The sequence below is a fragment of the Lissotriton helveticus genome, chromosome 4_1 (genome assembly GCF_964261635.1).
Source record: "Lissotriton helveticus chromosome 4_1, aLisHel1.1, whole genome shotgun sequence".
NCBI lineage: Eukaryota > Metazoa > Chordata > Amphibia > Caudata > Salamandridae > Lissotriton > Lissotriton helveticus.
Genome location: NC_136063.1, coordinates 1,724,080,074 through 1,724,099,511, shown reverse-complemented (window position 1 = coordinate 1,724,099,511; position 19,438 = coordinate 1,724,080,074). Strand labels below are relative to the sequence as shown.

Here is a 19,438-nt window from a genome sequence, read left to right as displayed (position 1 = left end):
ACTGAAAAAAACATAGGTTTGAGGCCTGTTATAGTTAGGAATTAGCATTAAAAAACCTTAGAAATTCACTGAAAAAACATAGAATTCAGACATGTTATAGTTAGGAATTAGCAAATAAAAAACCTTAGAAATTCACTGAAAAAACATAGGTTTTAGGGGTGTTATAGTTAGTTGGACATTTCACTCATACAAAACCATTGAAAATCCCATGTAATAGTTAGTTGTACTAACTATAACTCGCGCGCCTGCAATCCACTGCTGATGATGTCACATATTACATCATTCATGGCATGGTCAGTGACATCACTTAAACAGTGTGAGAGAGAGGGATAGAGAGGGAGAAAGAGTGAGAGAGAGGAAGAGAGAGAGAGACAAAGAGAGAGAGGAAGAGAGAAAGATTAAGAAAGAAAGAAAGAGTGAGGTACATGGAAGAGAGACAAACAGTGTGAGAGAGAGGAAGAGAGAGGAAGTGAAAGAAAGAAAGTGAGAGAGAGAGAGATAGGAAGAGATGGAGAGGGAGTGTTGACACTTGAGAAATCTTTGCAACTCACCTTTGTGTCACCAACGTGGCTCCAAACATGTGCTGGGACATACTGCACCCACAAATGTATCTGAAAAATAGTGTAGAATTAGTAATTACAGACTATATACAACTGCACACGCGTAATTCACTGTTTCTACTCTGGGCACCCAGGCCGCTGCATCCCATACACTTCCACTGCCCAGAGGTGTCCAACAGCCGCTGTGCATCCAGGGCCATATTATCAAGAATGACAGGAAACTGCAGCAAAAGTGGCGATAAGGGCTTTTATAATTTGCTCTTGTGAATTCCTATAGAAGGTATTCTATGAGAATTCTCAAGGGCATATTATCAAGCCACTTATCGCCACTTTAGCAGCAGTTTTCTGCCACTAAAGCAGTGATAATGTTATCGCCGTTCTTGATGTTATGGTCCCCAGTCTGGTGTAACCCATACACTTGCACTGCCCAGAGGTGTATAACAGTCGCTGCGCACCCAGGCTGCTGCATCCCATGCACTCCCACTATCCGGAGCTGAGTGCCTGCCATTGCGTATTGAGGTTGCTGCACCCCATCCACGCCCACTGGCTGGAGGTGAGTGCCCGCTACTGCGCAAACAAGCCTCTCTGCTCACCTTCTGCCACCGGCGTGTGTCGAAGCGAGTCAACCAGGTGCCGAAGGAACCTCCTCAGCCTCAGTACACGCGGTGAACAGAGCTCACAATTCAGACTAGGTGTTCATTGCCAGGATGGCCAAGCATCATCACAGGTTCTACACATGTTCAGCTCTGGTGGTGTTTGCGGGGGGGATGTCAATTTGTGAATCAGAGCCTGTTAGATAAAAAGCAAGATAAGATTGTGCTTCATGCATCCATAAAAGGAGAGAGAGAGAGAGAGAGAGAGAGAGAGAGAGAGAGAGAGAGAGAGAGAGAGAGAGAGAGAGAGAGAGAGAGAGAGAGAGAGAGAGAGAGAGAGAGAGAGAAGAGTGAGAGAGTACAACTGGAGAAAATTTTCGCAGCTTACCTTTGTGTCACCGGTGTGTCTCCAACCACGTGCCGGGACATAGTGCACCCTCAAACTCCCACAACTGAAAGATAGTACAGAAATAGTAATTGTAGGGAAAACCAGTATGCAGGAATGAAAAGACAGAAACGGTAATTCTCTCGATGTGATTTAATCCACAGAACATGTTTTGTAAGCAGTAAGTATAAAGCAAGAATGAGTGAACCCCTGCGAACTTCTACCTTCCAACCTTCTCACATTCAAAACATAACAATCCCAAAGCGACGCAAGGCAGCCATGAGCTGTGAGATCCCATAGTTGGACCAGTGCTCGCGTTACCAATCCGTCGCTGTGGCATGGTATACACGAGTGCGTATGTCTACATTGCTCTGCCATCTTTCTACATTCAGGGTGTTGTGCTCCATCCACTTCTGCTGCCCAGAGTTATCTGCCCAATGCTGAGCACCAAGGCCTTACTGCTCATCTTTTCACAGTCACGGCACCCTCCACATCATGTAGCTCCGTTATGCAAGGTAATAGGTCTTACATATACTACTGAGTCTTGATATGGCCATTGCAGAGGACATACAAGTGCACTTTTCATCATCGCAGGTTGTACTCCCGCTTAGTGCTTGCCGTGCGACTAACTCAGTAAGAAGCGAGGCCACGTACTCTAAACTCTAAAATTGCACAGAGCATGTGCACCTGGTCTTTTATATCAGCACGGTCACCTGTCCTGTGACGCCTGTGCTGGATGGGTGTGGTGTGGGTGTATACCAGTCATGAGGGAGTGGCTGTGGCATCAGTGTTGCCAGATTGGGCTAGAGGAATTACAAATGTGTCTATATTTTTCCAGTTGTGTGGTAAAATTTTGGTTTCCGCTAGTTGCTAAATTATTAATATATATACAAAGCTCCAGTAAAGTAGTATGTGAAAGCGCTTTATTAGACAAATAGTTACTTGCCATACTGCTGCAACATCAATTCTAATGCATTCACCGCCTGCTTGACGCTGTCCCTGCCCCTCCTTCCTTAAAGTAGCAATATTGGGCTACTTTTTGTTTGGCTTTGGTCTACAGAAAGCTTAAAAATCTGACAACATTGGATGCGGGTGTCCGTGTTGGAGTGCTACCTTCACCCGGGTTGCAAAAGTTAGTGTCACCCTGTAAGCCAATGTCCAACAATATGGCCAACATGTAAGGTACGGGGAATCACTGACCCTACATTCATCCATTGTTGCACACAAGAAAGATGGTGGACATGAGATATCTGTGTAGATATGAATGTTTATCGCATATTCAGTGGAATGCTGCAGCTGTAGTAATACAGGGACAAGAAAAGTTGAAATTTCAGTTTTTGGCACATGGATGGCAGCCAATTAGAGACAAGGTCGTTGTTGGAGTTAGGCTGCGTCAACTTATGTACTTATACAATCACTGTGACGATCTTCACGCACTTATACATTCACTATATACTCTACTTGCATTAATCTAATGATGCGGTCTCTACGTTTGTTCTTGTACAAGGACCGAGACAAAGTTACATAACTAAAGTTTTCCCCCACTGTCAAAGGTAAGATGGTTGCATACGCTGTCCAGAGCACTATGTAAATGGTAGGGCCTAGGGGTAGCATGTTGCATACATAATGAACACACGGACACAGATAAATAGTGGAACTGGGTACGGGCACGTGCACTCGACTCCTTTTTATTACCAGGGTCACATGTGCAGTGACATCTGTGGTGGATGCGTGTGGGGTGATTGTAAGCCAACCCTCCAGGAAAGGTTGGTGCTGGCAAGAAGTACAACAGTAATCATTGGATCAGGCACAAATTCAATCATAAAGGGTCAATGATTTGTGCGGCACTAAGGTACTGGCGCCAGGTATGAAATAATGTAGAAAAGATTCCATTGTAAAGGATTCAAGACTTGTGGTACACTGAGGTAGGACAGCAGATGTGAAATGATACACTAAATATTTTATTATAAAGGGTTGTAGTGACCAACCACCGACGTATTTGTAATTTCAGTGATTATTTATTGGTAACTTTGTCCAGCTATAAAGAAAGGTGCAAGTACGATCTCTGCCACATCACATCTGGCATGGTAATGTTCTCCACCTCTCGAGTCCAGTAGTCAGCACAGACATTGAGGAATGTTTTTAGTCACTTCCTCTTGAGAAAGTTCGAGGACATAGAGTACAATTCTCTCTGTAATAAATAAAACATGTCTCAATTTAAATTGTGAGCTCTTCTGACCGCTGTGTAGGTGTATGGAACAAAAGATGAAACATTTATGGAATACACCGTCAAAATATGTAGGTTTCAGGGTCAATCGTAGGATCCCATTTCACGATGTGAAAGCATCTTCAAGCTGAAGCTGTACAATTTTTTGCTAAGTGTCTTCTCCTGTGAAATTTCCTCCTACATTTCTTTCAATTCTGTCTTCTCAAACTTGGTAATATATGACGTGACATAGAGAGCAACAGCAATTGAATTATCTGCAACATATTGTATGTCCACATGTTCAAAATCACTGGATTGTAATCATTAATGTACTTCGATTCTTCTGTTCTTTTTAAGTATTTTTGGGTGATTTTTGAGTGATAGTATGACTCACTGCTAATCTAAAACTGTTCACTCTTCCTTGCGAATACTTATGGTGCACTGAGTTACTAGTATCTTTGACGCTCAGCATGTACGTACCCTGCGATGATGCGTGCTCCAGGGGAGCCGCACTTGGATCAATGTCTTTTTGTCTATTGAATTCTGTCTCAATAACGCCATGTGGCGATGACTTAGGTGCACTGAGTTAGTAGTACCTTTTGCGCTCAGTGTGTATTACGATTAGTTGTAGTTCTCATTTGTGACAATTATTATTTTTTTGTAGAAGCTATTGCTGGAAAACTCAGTATATCGGCTGTTTTCACTAGGTTCATAATGAAGTGCTAATTTAAAATCACTGAAAAAACTATAGGGTAGTGAGAGCTGCGATTCACCACCCTGCTGACTCCCGGGGAATCCTGGAGAAGACAGCTGCTAGAGGGTTTTAAAAGAATGCTATGGCCAGGCATGGCGTGACGACATACAGGCTGAGGCTGAGACGAGCACTGGTGCGACCTTACGAAATAACGAGCATAGTGGTGTACCTGCTAATCCGAAGGCTTTCATCTGCGACAAGGTATCATGCCACCTAGGGTTGCCAAATCCCAATGTGGTCGTGGCGATATTGGAGCAGCTGGTGACGGAGTGAGAGCTGCCACAAGCCAGCGCGGCCCCCTAGCGACGCGAGGGGCACCTGAAGGAAGGAAGACACTTCTCTACCTGCGGCAGGGTTCGCGGAGGTGCTGCCCTCGAAAGGGAAAGCTGGGGATCAGCGTCCAAGTGTGGAGGAGGGAGCTGGAACAAGCAAACCCGGGGTGATTCCGGGAATTTTTGCAGGACGTGGAAAGACCCAGGAGAGGGGCGAACTGTGCATTGGAACCGGTGGAAGCGCTGTGGATAATTCCACTGAGGGTAGCGTGAGCAGTACTACAGAGGCTCAACAAACTTTGGCTGTAAGCAGTGAGGAGTCAACAGTCTCAGGAACTGTAAGTACTGTAAGTACTGGATCAGTACCCTTTCTGCTCATGAATGTAGACTTTGGGGCTATTATCCAGGCAACTATTTATTTATTTATTTATTTATTTATATATATATTTGTAGAGCGCATACAATGGCCCAAGGGCGTCTCGGCGCTAAGTGTCTGAGTGTTTACCCTGGAAAATGAATGATTTATTGACTAAAGAGCCAGGTCTTAAGTTGTTTCCGAAAGAACCATAGAGATGAACTGGCTTTAATCGTTGGTGGCAGAGTGTTCCATAGCTTAGGGGCTGAAACCAAGAATCTTCTATCGCCCCATGAGACAGTTTTTGTCCGGGGTACAGGGGGAAAGGTCAACACACGGATGCAAACGGTCTAATGGGAGGACAAGGGGGGCTGGAACTGAAGCAGGCTTCTAAGGAGGGAATATCTGATCATTTGAAACCACCTGTGTCACTACAGTTACCAGCAGGAACCCCTGATGGTGGCGATACATTTTTTTCCCTTAATGAGGACTCTGAAACCTCAAATGTTAGTGGCTGCGCTAGCGGCGACGAGGTATCTCTGGTGGAGGAGTCAGATTCAGGCAGTTTCCTCTCCAATCCTAGCACTCAAAAGTGGTGTCGGGGCAAGAAAGGGGGGAAAAAGAAAAACCGGGATACTATACATTCTGATTCTCATCAAAGCCTCTCAGGACAATTAAAATGGGACTATACCACTATGCCCTTTGTCGGTGATGATGGAACTACACCTGATGGTACTACGCGCTGAGCGAGCAGTGTGTCTACCTTAACAGTATCCACCTCCACGGCCTCTCCCTAAATGGATCTTAATTTCTCAACTCTTAAACAGATCCAAACGGAGGCTCTACAGGAGCACAAGAGGGCTCACCATCCTACCAAGCTGTTACAAGGGGCCATCAGGAAAATCAATAAGACCTGCTCGGAAATTACAGAAAAAACAACGGTGCTGGAAGAATGAGTTTTGGCATTGGAAACAGGAGCAGAGAGCACTACTCAACAAACAGCATCCAACAAATCTAGGATGAGGGATGTCATGTGGAAGCTAGAAGATTTTGAGAACTGTCAGAGGCGTAATAATCTAAGGCTACTGGGCATTCCGGAAAATGCAGAGGGGGAGGATATTTGTGGGTTTGTGCTCCGTTAGTTGAAAAGGGAGGTTTTCCCGAACTCTCACATTGGTACTGGGATTCTGAAGTGCACCGGGTGCATCGCTTCCCACTCATGTTGAAGAAAAGAAAGGGTCAAACGGAGGGGTATATTAAACCTAGAGCAATTTTGATTTTTTTTTGGGCAATTTTCTGTTACGAGAAGCCGTTTTTGACAAAGCACGTCCGTAAGCAAAGCGTTCAGCAGAGGGCCACTCCTTTTTCGTCCGGCCAGACTTTTGCCATGCAACGGTCGAAAGGAGGTGGAGGCTTCAGCAGCTTATCTCTCCCTTCCAAAAGGTAGGCTGTGAAGTGTATTTATTGAGTCCTGCCTGTCGGAAGGTTATCCATCGGGGAAATACCAGGGTCTTCTCATCAGAGATATAAGTGCAGGATTTTCTACGAGAGCTATCAGGAGCCTCGGCCCATAAGGACTCTGAAAGAGACATTTGGCTGTCTGATGTATTGGATTTATTGATTTATTGGATTCCTTGGATCTTTGTTTTTTCTGGTGTTTGCGCAAGTGAGTTGGACGGGTGGTGGTGGGAAGCAGCATCATGCAGGGGGCATCTCAAGGGTCCTTGGACCTTTCTTGCCGTAAGGTAGGGGGCGTTTGGGAAGGGGGGCTCTAAGGGTTTTCGCTGGTTCATTGGGTTAGATATCTGCAGGGACATGGAGATTATAGGTATGGTAATCAAATTTTGGGGAAGGCAATAGAGAATGCTTTTAATGGCACGGGGCAAGATTAGAAATGTGTCAGTAAACATTTGTGGTTTGAATTGCCCGCATAAAAAAAGCAGGATCAGGGAAGATATGCAGTATTTGAACGCAGACATAATATGTTTACAGGAGACACACATTGAAGCATGGAGGCAGAAGGTGGCAGAACTAGGGGGCTACCAGCTAATTTCCTATACAACCCAAGGTACACGGACTAAGGGGGTAGCTATTATGGCTCGGGGAAGAGCATTACATTTTCACAGTCTAATGCGGATCACGTGGGCAGATGGGCCTTGACTCTATGCAACTTGGATTCCTTTTCTTTCACACTTTGCTCGGTCTATGGTTCTGTTCTCGATGATCCAGCTTTGTTAAATTGGTTGAATATGGAATTGGTTGGGTGGTCATTACCAATGATTATTTGTGGGGATTTTAATATTCATTTGAGGTAAGCATGGGCGCAAAATCCGTTCCGCTCGCGGATTTTTTTGGATTTTCGGTAAATCCGCAATCCGCGAACTCTCGCGGATGTGGCAAACATACGCAAATCCGCGCGCGGCGGATTTTTTGCTTGTGTTCGCACTGCTCTCGAGCCGCGGCGCGGGCAGCAACAATCTCGCACTCGCGAAATTACAAAAATTACAATTGGGGAGGGGTGAAGGAAGTGACCCAGTCTCCAACTTCCTCTTCCTGTCCAGCAAGCTCCTCCCATTGCTTAGTCCATTTCCTGGCCACTTTGAATTCGATCTTGACTGGGAAGGATTACTTTTTGTGGATGCTGCTGGAGATTTGGCTTTGAGGCCTTTTGGATTACTTTTTGATTAGAAATTTGATTTACAAGTAAGTTGATAAGTTGATGTTGTTTGTTTGTGGTGATTTTTGTGTGTGTTTTTCGACTTTTTGGGGTGGGTTTTGGGGCTGGCTATGTGTGGGAGGCCATTTTGAGGCATGGTCCTGCAGGTCCTGGCCATGTGGATGGGGTCAATCGGCCATTTTGAAGTCAGGCAGTGTGTTTTGTGCCCTATGCCCACCCAGTCTGCTCTGATTGCTTTCATTATGCCCAGGGGGCCTCGAACTCCCGCGGATTACCCGAAAATCGGATAAAAAAAAAAAATTGCCTGTGTTCGCACTGCTCGCGTCCCGCGCAGCAACAATCTCGCACTCGCGAAATTGTAAAAATTACAATTCTGCACATGAATTGAAAACTACCAGGCTTAGTTATGGGTGCATGCATGATACAACTGTTTTCTTTAATTTTAACATTATTCTGGCCAGGGCATGGATGGCATTGGATTGTTGTGATTTTTGTGTGTTTTACGACTTTTTGGGGTGGTGTTGGGGGCTTGCTATGTGGGTGGGGGCCAGTTTATTGCCTGGTCCCATGTGGGTGGGGGTCTAGGGGCCATTTTTAAGCCAGTTTGTGTGCTTTGTGCCATAGGCCTGCACCCAGTGTGCTGTGATTTTATCATGCCCAGGGGGCCCAGAATCCGTCTGTTCGTGGATTTTGCTGGTTATTCGCCACGTTCGCGTCGTGAAGCAACAATCTCGCACTCGCGAAATTGCAAAAATTGCAATTTCGCACCAGAAAACCACCAGAAGGCAGCATAAACCTTCTGAAACTTGATGGATGGCATTGGATTGTGGTGATTTGATTGGTGTTGTGTTTTTTGACTTTTTGGAGTAGGGGTTGGGGGCTGGCTATGTTGGTGGGGGCCATTTTGAGGCATGGTCCTGGCCATGTGGATGGGGGTCAAGCGGCCATTTTGAAGGCAGGCAGTGAGCTTTGTGCCATAGGCCTGCACCCATTTTGCCTTGCTTTCACCCATTGTGCCCAGGGGGAGTCAGTGGTACATGAAACTGTAACCCTCTGTGTGTGTGCTATCTTGGGTCAATGTTAAATTCCTGTTTCCCAAAAATTCAGCAATTCTTAATTTTGAAATTTCCATATTGTGTGGTGTGCACGTGTGTATTCATAAATGCCTACTTGCAAACTATTTATTGAAGCGCTACATATGCAACATATATTTACTGATGTTCCTCTGTCTTCGTTTGCTTTTAGGTGCACAAAGTCAATAACTCCGCATCATCGTTGAGCATCAGTGCCAGGAAGAAGTCCTGCTGCAGCCTGCTGTTCCGACATCTGAAGAAGATGGCTCCAAAAAGAGGTGCCCGTAGCTCCTCTTGCAAGAAAGATGTCTCTACTAAGGAGAAGAAGAAGCAAGTGGCACCACTTACCAAGGAGACTGGTGGCTCGACCACTAAGTTTTTGTGGAAAAAACAAAAGTCCACCATGAGTGCTGCACAGGTAGCCTGTTTAGTGGTTGAATCACCAACGACCAGTGATGTTGGCTCATCGCAAGAAAGTAGCAGCACACCATCAACACAGGTTGTAACTCATCTCACAAGTACTATTCAACAACCAAAGCCGCAACAACAACTGCATGGGCTACTAGTACAAGCACAAGTACATGCGCAAGGAGCTATCCGAGAAGGAGCTGTCCGAGAAGGAGCTGTCCGAGAAGGAGCTGTCCGAGAAGGAGCTGTCCGAGAAGGAAAAGGTCGAGAAGGAGCTGGTCGAGAAGGAGCTGGTCGAGAAGGAGAAGGTCGAGAAGGTCGAGAAGGAGAAGGTCGAGAAAGAGAAGGCCGAGAAGGAGAAGGAAAAGAAGGAGAAGGCCGAGAAGGAGAAGGCCGAGAAGGAGAAGGCCGAGAAGGAGAGGTCCATGGAGAGTTGCAAGTAGAGGTCAGTGAAGAGGCCCATGTAGCGGTGCATGGAGCGGTGCAAGTGCCCACAATGGTTCTTCGTCCAGGAGTAGGGGCACAGGAGGAAATCGACTTTGGAGCCGGGCTATCATGTCAGGAAGACGAAGGCACTCCTCCTGATGATTCATTTTCTCCCAGCTCCCCAGCAAGGAAAAGATCAAGGAGTGTGTGTAGAAGTTCCTCTTCAAGCCCCGCTCCATCAGATGATCTGGATCTAGATTGGCAACCATCTCCGACGTCTGAGAGGGAGGCACACCACTCGCTGCGAAAGGTATCAAAAGTTAAAAGGAAGGGCCCCGGAAAGCTCATACTTATGGATCCGAACGCCGGACTTGATGAAGTGGTTCATTCTGATGTTGATGAACAGGATGACAGCAATGACCTAGTCATCACACACTTCATTCCAGCCACACCGGCCATGCAGCAGACAGACATTTATACCCTATCCCGACGTCATGCTGAGCGTGACCCTGGCGACGTGGCACTGGTAGCACCACCAACGCAGTCAAGTAGTACAACAAGTTCAACAAAACCTACAGCTCCCATATTTTCTCCCCAGAGGGGGACTCCATCCAGCTCGACTCCCTCAAGTAGGGTTGCTGCAATAATTGCACAACCCAGTAGATGTCTGCAAGGCTCATCCACCCCTGCTTCATCTGGCATTGGCAGTATCATCTCGTGCGGCAAAACCAGAAGTTTCCAGTCCCCAGTTTGGAACTTTTTTAGTGTCCATGCAAAGTATGATAACATAGCCGTTTGTTGCATTTGTAAGACTAGAGTTAGCCGTGGTAAGACTGGTACCAACTATGGAACCGGAGTCCAGATAGGTCATCTTCAAAGAAGGCACGCTGTCGTATGGTTTGCGCACCTAGCAAACATCAAGGGAAAGCAATCCCAAAGGGCAAGTGGCCAAAATATACCCATACTAGGTGTTTCATCTGAAGATGACGGGGAGGTAGAAGAAGCGTCAGACATTTGTCCGGTTGCACCCAGTACCCCTGGCAGCACCACACCCTCCGGAACACATAGGAGGCACACTGAGAGTCTGGGAGACACACCAATGCGGAAAATGTCAACACTGAGCACAAGTGGGTCGAAGAAGGTATCAGCATCATCCAGTAAATTTGTCCAGCGCACCATTTCAGCCATGTTCTCCTCAGATGCGCAATTTCAACGCAACCACCCAATTGTACGCCTGTATAACACTAAGCTGGCTAGAATGCTAGCGGTGGACCTTCTCCCTTTTTCGTTTGTCGAAAATGTGGGTTTTCTTTTACTCGTGGCAACACTGGCCCCTAAATGGAAGGTTCCTAGCCGGTTCTATTTTGCCAGGGTTGCTGTTCCAGCATTACATAAAGAGGTGCTTGAGTTGGTTGGGGCAGCTTTGCAGAAGAGTGCTGTTCACACTATACACCTGACAACAGACATGTGGACCAGTTGCCAAGCCCTTGATTACATGTGCATCACTGCACACTGGGTCTCTTTTTCAGGGGTTGCAAAACAGATAAATGCAGGTGGTGACTTGGCCGAGATTTTTAAGGGTGCTCGTAAACATGCAACATTAGCCATGTTTGGCATGGAGAAAAGTCATACTGCAGCCAACATTTTGGATGACTTTAACAAAAAGGTCTCGCAATGGCTGCCCCCAAGAAATTGCAAGGTTGGTTATGTTTCTACTGATAATGGCAGCAATGTAGTTAAGGCCATGGAGAACGGTTACTATTTCAGAGTGCCGTGTTTGGCGCACTGTATGAACCTTGTCGTGCAAAAGTTCTTGAAAAAAGAACTTGCAGTCGACAAAATACTGACCATCTGCAGAAGAATATGCACACATTTCAACCTTTCATTTAAGGCCCGGAAGGAGCTGAGGCGCCAGCAAAATGTACGTAGAATGCCAGTGAAAGCACTTATCCAGGAGGTGGCAACACGTTGGAACTCAACCTTCTACATGCTTGAGCGTCTGCATGAGCTGTTTCCAGTAGTCAATGAGTATTTCTACAACCTGGGTGGTGATACGACAGAAATGATGCTAGCGGTGGAGCAATGGCAGCTAGTTAAAAGCCTGACAGACATGCTTCGTCCTTTTGAAGTCTTCACGCGTGACATCAGCAGGGAGGACTGTTCTTTGAGCAAAGCTATCCCATTGTTGCTGAAGCTCGAGCACCAAGTCAAGGTGGTGTCTTCAGAATTAAAAGATGCTGGAAAGAAAGAAGCATATGAGTTGGCGCAGAGATTATTACAACGCCTAGTTAGCAATAAACGGCTTGTAAATATCAAGAAACAACAGCACTACATTTGTGCTACTATTCTGGATCCACGTTACAAAAAGCCATTGTTTGGCAAAGTAATAATTCCTTTTGAAACATCAGATGTTACAGAGTACAAAGGTTGGCTAGTTCAGTCAGCCATTCGTTTTGAAAGAGAGCGGAAGGAAACTGTAGAAGACAGTACTACTAGTGAATCAGCAGGCCATCAGGCGTCCCAAAAAAACACTTCTGCATCTGTGCCTGTGGCAGAAGTGAGTGACTTTTCCTCTGAGCCGTTAACCACACCAGCAACCGTATCATCTGCACCAGGCCCAGGCGATATGTCTGAAGCGGATTGGCTAAGTGAGCTAGGGTTTCCTTGTCCCAGAAAGGACACAGAAGTGCAAAGTACAGGAATCCGGGAGGACATTGTTTCAATGGTGCAGGCCTATCTGGATGACTCAACAGCGGTCAGTATTACTGAGGACCCATTGGCGTATTGGCATGGGAAAAGAAACATATGGCGAGAGCTCACCAACCTGGCTATCAATTACTTGTCTTGCCCACTCGCAAGCGTGTCTTCAGAACGTGTTTTTAGTTCTGCTGGTGGCATTGTGACTTGCAAAAGGTCCCGCCTCTTGCCCGCAAATGTGGAGCGGCTCACCATGATAAAGATGAACCAGCACTTCATACCACCAGATTACAAAGTACCAGAATGCACGCAGGAAGAAGAGGACACCGACCTACCTGAGGAAAGTTCTCCTCAGTTACCAGAAGTACTACCGACTCAATTTGCAGAGTTTGAGGACGAGCTCTGCTTCCCTGACAGCGAGTTCTGAAAATGAGTCAATGATTCATTAACTTTAACATTAGTCCTTATTCACTTTTATTCCTGTGTGTCTGTCTTTCTTTTTTTAGCAAGTGCTTCATCACATTCACAACAAAACTGTAATCAACCAATCAAACAACAAGCCCATCAGCAGAACTGTCTTGATTTTGATGCCGCAGCATTCCTCAGGTTCACAACAGTTAGTTGACAAGAACTCAGTCCTGGTCGTCTATCCTCCTCCTCCAGACTCACCCTATCCATTTCCCGTAATGCTGATGCCTGGAATCTGCACAATGAAGAAACTTACGTTGACGAGTCCCCTAAAGAGGGACTGTCTGGAAGTAGTGAGTCCTCATTTAAATACATTTTGCTAAGTGTGACTTTTTTGCGTTTGGGTTTACGGGTCTTGGCTGGGCCATTGCTGGCAAGGTCTATTAAGGGATGAAATTGGTTAGGCATTTACTTTGGAAAACATTTGGCCTATTACACGTGAACGTTTAGGCGTTATTATTGCTCGCTTGCCTGTCTTAGGGGTGCTGTCTGTGGGGCTTCTAGGATTTTGGGGTCTGTGAGCACCGCTGCCATATTTCTAATGTTGATTGCTTTTGTTTTGCAGAAAATCCACGCCGGGAAACTCCAGTTGGGGCCCTGCTGCAGAACGCTTTAGGACACTGTGAATTCCAAGTGGAGCCAGCCCTCAAACACAAATTACAGGTAAGATAAGCGTTTGGATGGGAGGTAGTATAATGGAGTATTAGGAGAGGCGAGAGAGTGACAGTGGTACTAGTAGTAAAGTCCTAGGACTCTTCAATTAACAAACTCTGTGACAGGCATTTACTTTGGAAAACATTTGGCCTATTACACGTGAATGTTTAGGCGTTATTATTGCTCGCTTGCCTGTCTTAGGGGTGCTGTCTGTGGGGCTTCTAGGATTTTGGGGTCTGTGAGCACCGCTGCCATATTTCTAATGTTGATTGCTTTTGTTTTGCAGAAAATCCACGCCGGGAAACTCCAGTTGGGGCCCTGCTGCAGAACGCTTTAGGACACTGTGAATTCCAAGTGGAGCCAGCCCTCAAACACAAATTACAGGTAAGATAAGCGTTTGGATGGGAGGTAGTATAATGGAGTATTAGGAGAGGCGAGAGAGTGACAGTGGTACTAGTAGTAAAGTCCTAGGACTCTTCAATTAACAAACTCTGTGACAGGCATTTACTTTGGAAAACATTTGGCCAATTACACGTGAACCAACACGATGACAGTGTTCAGTAAAACGAACTTACTGCAAAACCACCACCCACCAGGCTCAAAAGTAGTAAAAAAAAAGATATGGTCAGATAAAGTTTGAAAAAGTATATTTTTATATCCCTAACAAAATAATCTCCCACAAGACCCTCCCTAACCCCAACAAATAAATAGTCCATCAAAAGTCCCCAAAAAACCCAACTCCCAATTCCCACCCCCCAAAAGTCACTAAAAAAAGGGCAAGGGACACTCTAGGGATGCATGGTGTTGTTAACTTTGGCCTCCAGGGCATCATGCCTTAGGGCCAGGGCATCGTATTGCTCCCGGAGGGTGGCGTGATCTAAACGGAGGCCCTCCACCAAATTTTGGTACTCTTTCCATTTCCGGACCTCCGCCTCCAGGTCCGACACTCTGCGGATTGCTCGGCGCTAGCGAGCCTTTACAGTACTGTGAGGTGCAGCCTTTGCTGCTCGGCGGTGGCGTCTGCCAGCACGGCTCCGTTTGGCTGGAGCACTGCGCTGACCGGCAGAACGTGGGGTCACTGAGGAGGATGTAGATGTTATATTGGAAGTACTGGACTGCATGTCGTCCCCCTCCAGTTCCACCAGCCGCCGATATTGGGCAACAGTTGCATCCAGCCTCCGTTGCCGGGCCAGTACAGCCAGCATACTCCTTGTTGGTTTTGTTTTAGTATGACCAACTATATGAAGAAAGAAAGACATAATCTGTAACCAATGCTCTTTAAGAATATGATTAACACAAAATGATTCAGCAGGAAGTTTTGTCACAGTACAACTAGCAACTAGCCAGCGCAGTACAAAAGAAACTATTCAGACCAATATCATGGGTGTCCGCAGGGATGGGCAAGAGAGGGCGCGATTGCCCCCCCCCTGGATCGCAGGTCCATCCAGTGCTGGCCCAGTGACAAATTACAATATGGTAATTACAGCAGGCTGGGACCGACAGACAGATATAGGCAGAGACAGAGAGAGAGGAAGACAGAAGGAGAGAGAGAGAGAGGGAGGGAGCCAGAGGGTGACAGAGGGAGGATGAGGGAGGGAGACAGAGAGAGAGGGAGGGGGAGAGAGAAAGAAAGATGTGTGTAATGTGTATGCCAGGTCTGGTGGCTCAGTGGACGAAGGCATCCGCTGCAGGGGCATGATTTCAATTTCATGGTCATATTTTTTTTTGTTGCTCTAGATACACCCCCCTCCCCCACCGACCCTGCCCCCTTCGGTGCGGCCCTTGGCCACAAACCACACTATCAATCATGTCAGGAGTAGGACTCAGGAGATGGTGATGATGTTGCACCCCCCCCCTGGAAACATTTCATAGTATGTTCGTAGTTCATCCAGTGACCGTCTACTCTCTGTAGATACACATCATATGCTATCTAAGAGTCAGATAGTACCATGATCCAGCTTACCTATACCCACCACCACCACTGTCTCCTTCCTCACAGTCTGTACTTCTTGGTCCGACTCCTCTTGCGCCGCCTCCTCCCCAGAGCGGTCCTCGGACTCGGAGTCGATCACTATTACCACATCCGAGCTGGCCCCGCCACCAGATGTTCCACCTACAAAGTAGATTTAAGAATGTTAGATTACACCACTCACTAGTAGTTGGTCTAAGTATGAATGAAGAATGTGAAAACAACAGAAAAAGTAATTGACTGTCTACTCTAGTCTAAAGTAAAAATGTCCCTCCTTCCAGGGAAGGCTGTTGTCTTGCTGCATTTTTTTGACATAATTGATGGATGCTTGCTTAATTTTAACACACACCATTTTTCTCTGAACAGACAGAAACTGGACTTCTAAGGACAAGAGCAACATCAACTTCAAACCAGGTGAAAGCTCGGCTCGACCACAAGAAATGTGTTCCATTACTCATCAACTCAGCACCAAGCACTTTTCCATTTCCAACTAACTTTATTTTAATATATGTGTTTACTTAAACTTTTAATAAAGCTTTTAAACTTGAATAGACTCTGTGGTTTTTGGTTCTCCAGACTAGAGTGACTGAGCGAAAGGTTTTGCAATTTTTGCAAGGAGGAGTCCGTGCCGCTGACACTACCAGGTTTATACGGTGTGCCAAACACGCCACTCTGAAATATTATTACTCTGGTCTTTGGTGTCCATAGTTCGGTTTGTGGAGAATTGTCCCTGCAACAGTAGTATTATTGATTTTGCTCCTATCTAAACACTATTTCGAAAAAATTAAATTAGGAACGCTTGGACAACAATAGGTCCTCTATATTTAAATGAAAACTTACTGGGGCCAGCAAAGGAGCACTCGCCGCCCTGGCCTGCATCCTCCTCCTTTGGAGCCACTGCATCCGCTTTTTCTGTCCGCTTGCCCCTGGGCGGACCTGACGTACAACATGAAAGAATGAACAGAAAACATTGATGATTGCTGCTTGTCGATGTCCTTGTCAACCAAATCAAACATTTAGAAAGAACAAGAACCAACTATTTCAGTGAAAAAGAGGGCTACAAAGGAAGGACTGCACCTGAGCCTCTACTCTAGGGGAAGATTTACAAGCCCCTTGCAGCTCTTTTGCTCCGTTCTTGCGTCACTTTTGTGACGCAGCGCCACAACAAGAGAGGCGCCATGGTGTGGCGTATATTAACAACGTGACGCATATGGGAGATGCATCCCATTCTAAAGCCCTGCGCCATAAGGGAGCGTTCCAGCGCAAGGGAGGGCGTTGATGCGCCGCAATTACAATGCGGCAAACCCTGGCGCAAGGGTAGGCAGATGCGTGAAGCATCTCGTGACGAAAGAGGGGCGCATCTCTAGAGTCGCGTCGCGGGCGCGATGCAACTATAGCAATGCTCAAGGCTGCCCAATACTCAACATACCGCATCAGTCCTTACGCCTGCTTCAAGCAAGCAGGCATAAAGAATTGACGTAGCAGCGTCGCGGAAGTGCCTGGGTTAAATCTTGTAGATTTCACGCAGGCACTTTTGCGAGGCGCACAGCTGCCTGACCGCCACCCCCCACCCCCCCCTTGCGTGGTAACGCACCCTTTGTGTCTAGCATTACGCAGTTCTGTAAAGTACACTCATACATAACTCAGCCCAATTAAATGAACACAAAATAGAAAACAAATAAGCAGTGGCACCGCCACAGAGAAGGAGAACAGTGCACCTGAAATGCACAGAAGATTTTGAAATATTAATTCACCTCTCCTATGATATCAATGTAATCAGCAGCATTATTGCTCTTTGTAAAAAAGTTAAAGCAAACATTTGCAATATAACACAGTCACACAGAGCAGGAGAAAAAACAGAGTAGTGAGTGATGAAAAAATTGCTACTACTACTCACCAAGCCCGGGGACCTCCACTCCCAGCAGGTCTAGCAGGTCGCGCTCCCAGTCCAGGATATCGGTCCAGCGGTGGGTCACTTGATTGTAGGTGCGCTGGACCCCCGTGATGTCAAAAAGGGCCCGGCACACCTGCCCCCACCGCTTCCGTCGCTCCTGGCTGTTGGTATAACCAGCAGCGATCCTGCCGCCTGCCGCGATGGTCCTGGGGAGACGGCGCTGCACATAAAAAACGAGTGAGCCCACCTCCTCAGGGCTGAAGATCTCCCTGGGCACCACCATTTCCGCCCTCAAACGGCCACACGGGAGCCGGGCACGGGCTGCGGTGCCCGTCTTGGGAAGCTTGACAGCTGTCTTCACCATGTTCTGGGCAGGTGAAAAAAACAAAATGAAAAAGAATAAGAGTAGGGAAGAAGGAAATAAAAGTTTAAAAAAGTAGTTGAAAAGTAAACAAAAGTAGCCTAAAACACAAAAATATAGATCTAGAAAACTAGAGGGATAGAAAAAAAGTTAAATAGATCAAAAAAATATTAAAACAAGCAAAGGATGGCAGAGATATACAGAGGATAGAAACACCATGCCCAGACACATAGGAATGAATGAAAAACAAGATGGCGGCCCGAACACGTGCGTGTAAGTAAGTTCGCACGCGATTTCTCTCGCGAACTCGTGCGAACTTGCATTCGCAAGGCGCTCATTGCGCGAGACTACACATAGCGGGCGGAAACGGAAATACGTCACGCAAACAAAATGGCGGCGCCCATACTCAACCTTGGGGTAACTCGCACGAGTTCGCGGCTTCCACGGTCGATTTCGCACGACGCCGCGCCTCGCGAATAGGGCGAAATTACCGAAAAACGAGTTTTGCAAAAGCAAAACCAACGAGCAGGTGCAAAAGTTCGAGCTCATCATTTTTAACCATTTCCCTGTAGTGCTTCCTGAAGGGGCCCTCCAGAATCCGGTTGCCTACTTGCAACTATTGTGTGACCCTGCTCTGACAGACACAGAATAGTTACAAGTATGCCATTGCATCCTGTTATTGCAACAAAAAGGAAAGGGAGCAGACAAGCAGGTGCCAGCCTTCATTAATGTCAGTTGGGGCAGGGCAGGTGTTGTTGTTTGCAAAACTTAAAGCACTTAGCAGGTGTGCTTGGCTTTGCCACAATAATGTACACTCACTGGTCAATCAGAGGGTGCTGTGATGACACCGAGGGTGCCATGGGTGTGCCAGCCAGAGGGTGGCATGGGTGAACCAGAGTGCCAGTGTTGACAGAGGATGGCAGTGCTTTGCTTTGCCCCAATAATGTACACTGGTGAACCAGAGGGTGCTGTGATGACACAGAGGGTGACATGGGTGAGCCAGAGGGTGGCATGGGTGACCAAAGAGAGTGCCAGTGGTGACAGAGGGTGGCAGTGATGAAGAAAGCCTTGCAAACAGGCTGGGCACGTAGAAACAACAAGTTCGCAAAACTGGCGACCCGACAAGTAAGTTCGCAATTTGCGAAATTGTACAAAACCCTCGCGAACTTGCAGAAACCCGTGCGAACACACACCCCCCAAAAAAATACGCAAATCCGCGAGAATTCGCGGATTTTGCGTATTGTCGCAATCCGCAAATACGCAAATCCGCAAATTCGCGGATTGCGAATCCGCAAAATCCGCCCATGCTTAATTTGAGGGCCAATAAAATGAAGCAGGTGTCTGGTTTATAGAGAGGACATAAACCCAAGGTTTTTAAAGCACTGCTGGAACTCTGTCAGACTCATGGGCTTATTGATGTTTGGACCTCGCGGGAACATCCAGATGATGGTTTCACATTTTTTTCTGCCCCACATCAATCACATGCCAGGCTGGATTATTGTTTTGTGTCCCATAGCTTGTTGATTAACTGTCAGATTTTTAAATTTGTTCGGGTTATGTCCGAACACAATCCGCTTGTTCTCGAGATTTCGGTCCAGGCTGTGAAAAGGGAAACACCATGGTGGACGTTTGATAGAGCTCTCTTATCTGATCAAGACTACATCGCACATATGGAAACATGGGTTC

General features: G+C 46.6%; 1 long non-coding RNA gene across 1 annotated transcript; it reads left to right on the top strand.

Moving 5' to 3' along the window:
• The first annotated feature begins 12,728 nt into the window (after positions 1–12,728).
• Positions 12,729–15,981, top strand: LOC144827664 (uncharacterized). The gene is made up of 3 exons (XR_013610291.1): positions 12,729–13,537; positions 13,815–13,912; positions 15,864–15,981. It is a non-coding gene; the product is annotated as an uncharacterized LOC144827664 (long non-coding RNA).
• Positions 15,982–19,438: the final 3,457 nt, after the last annotated feature.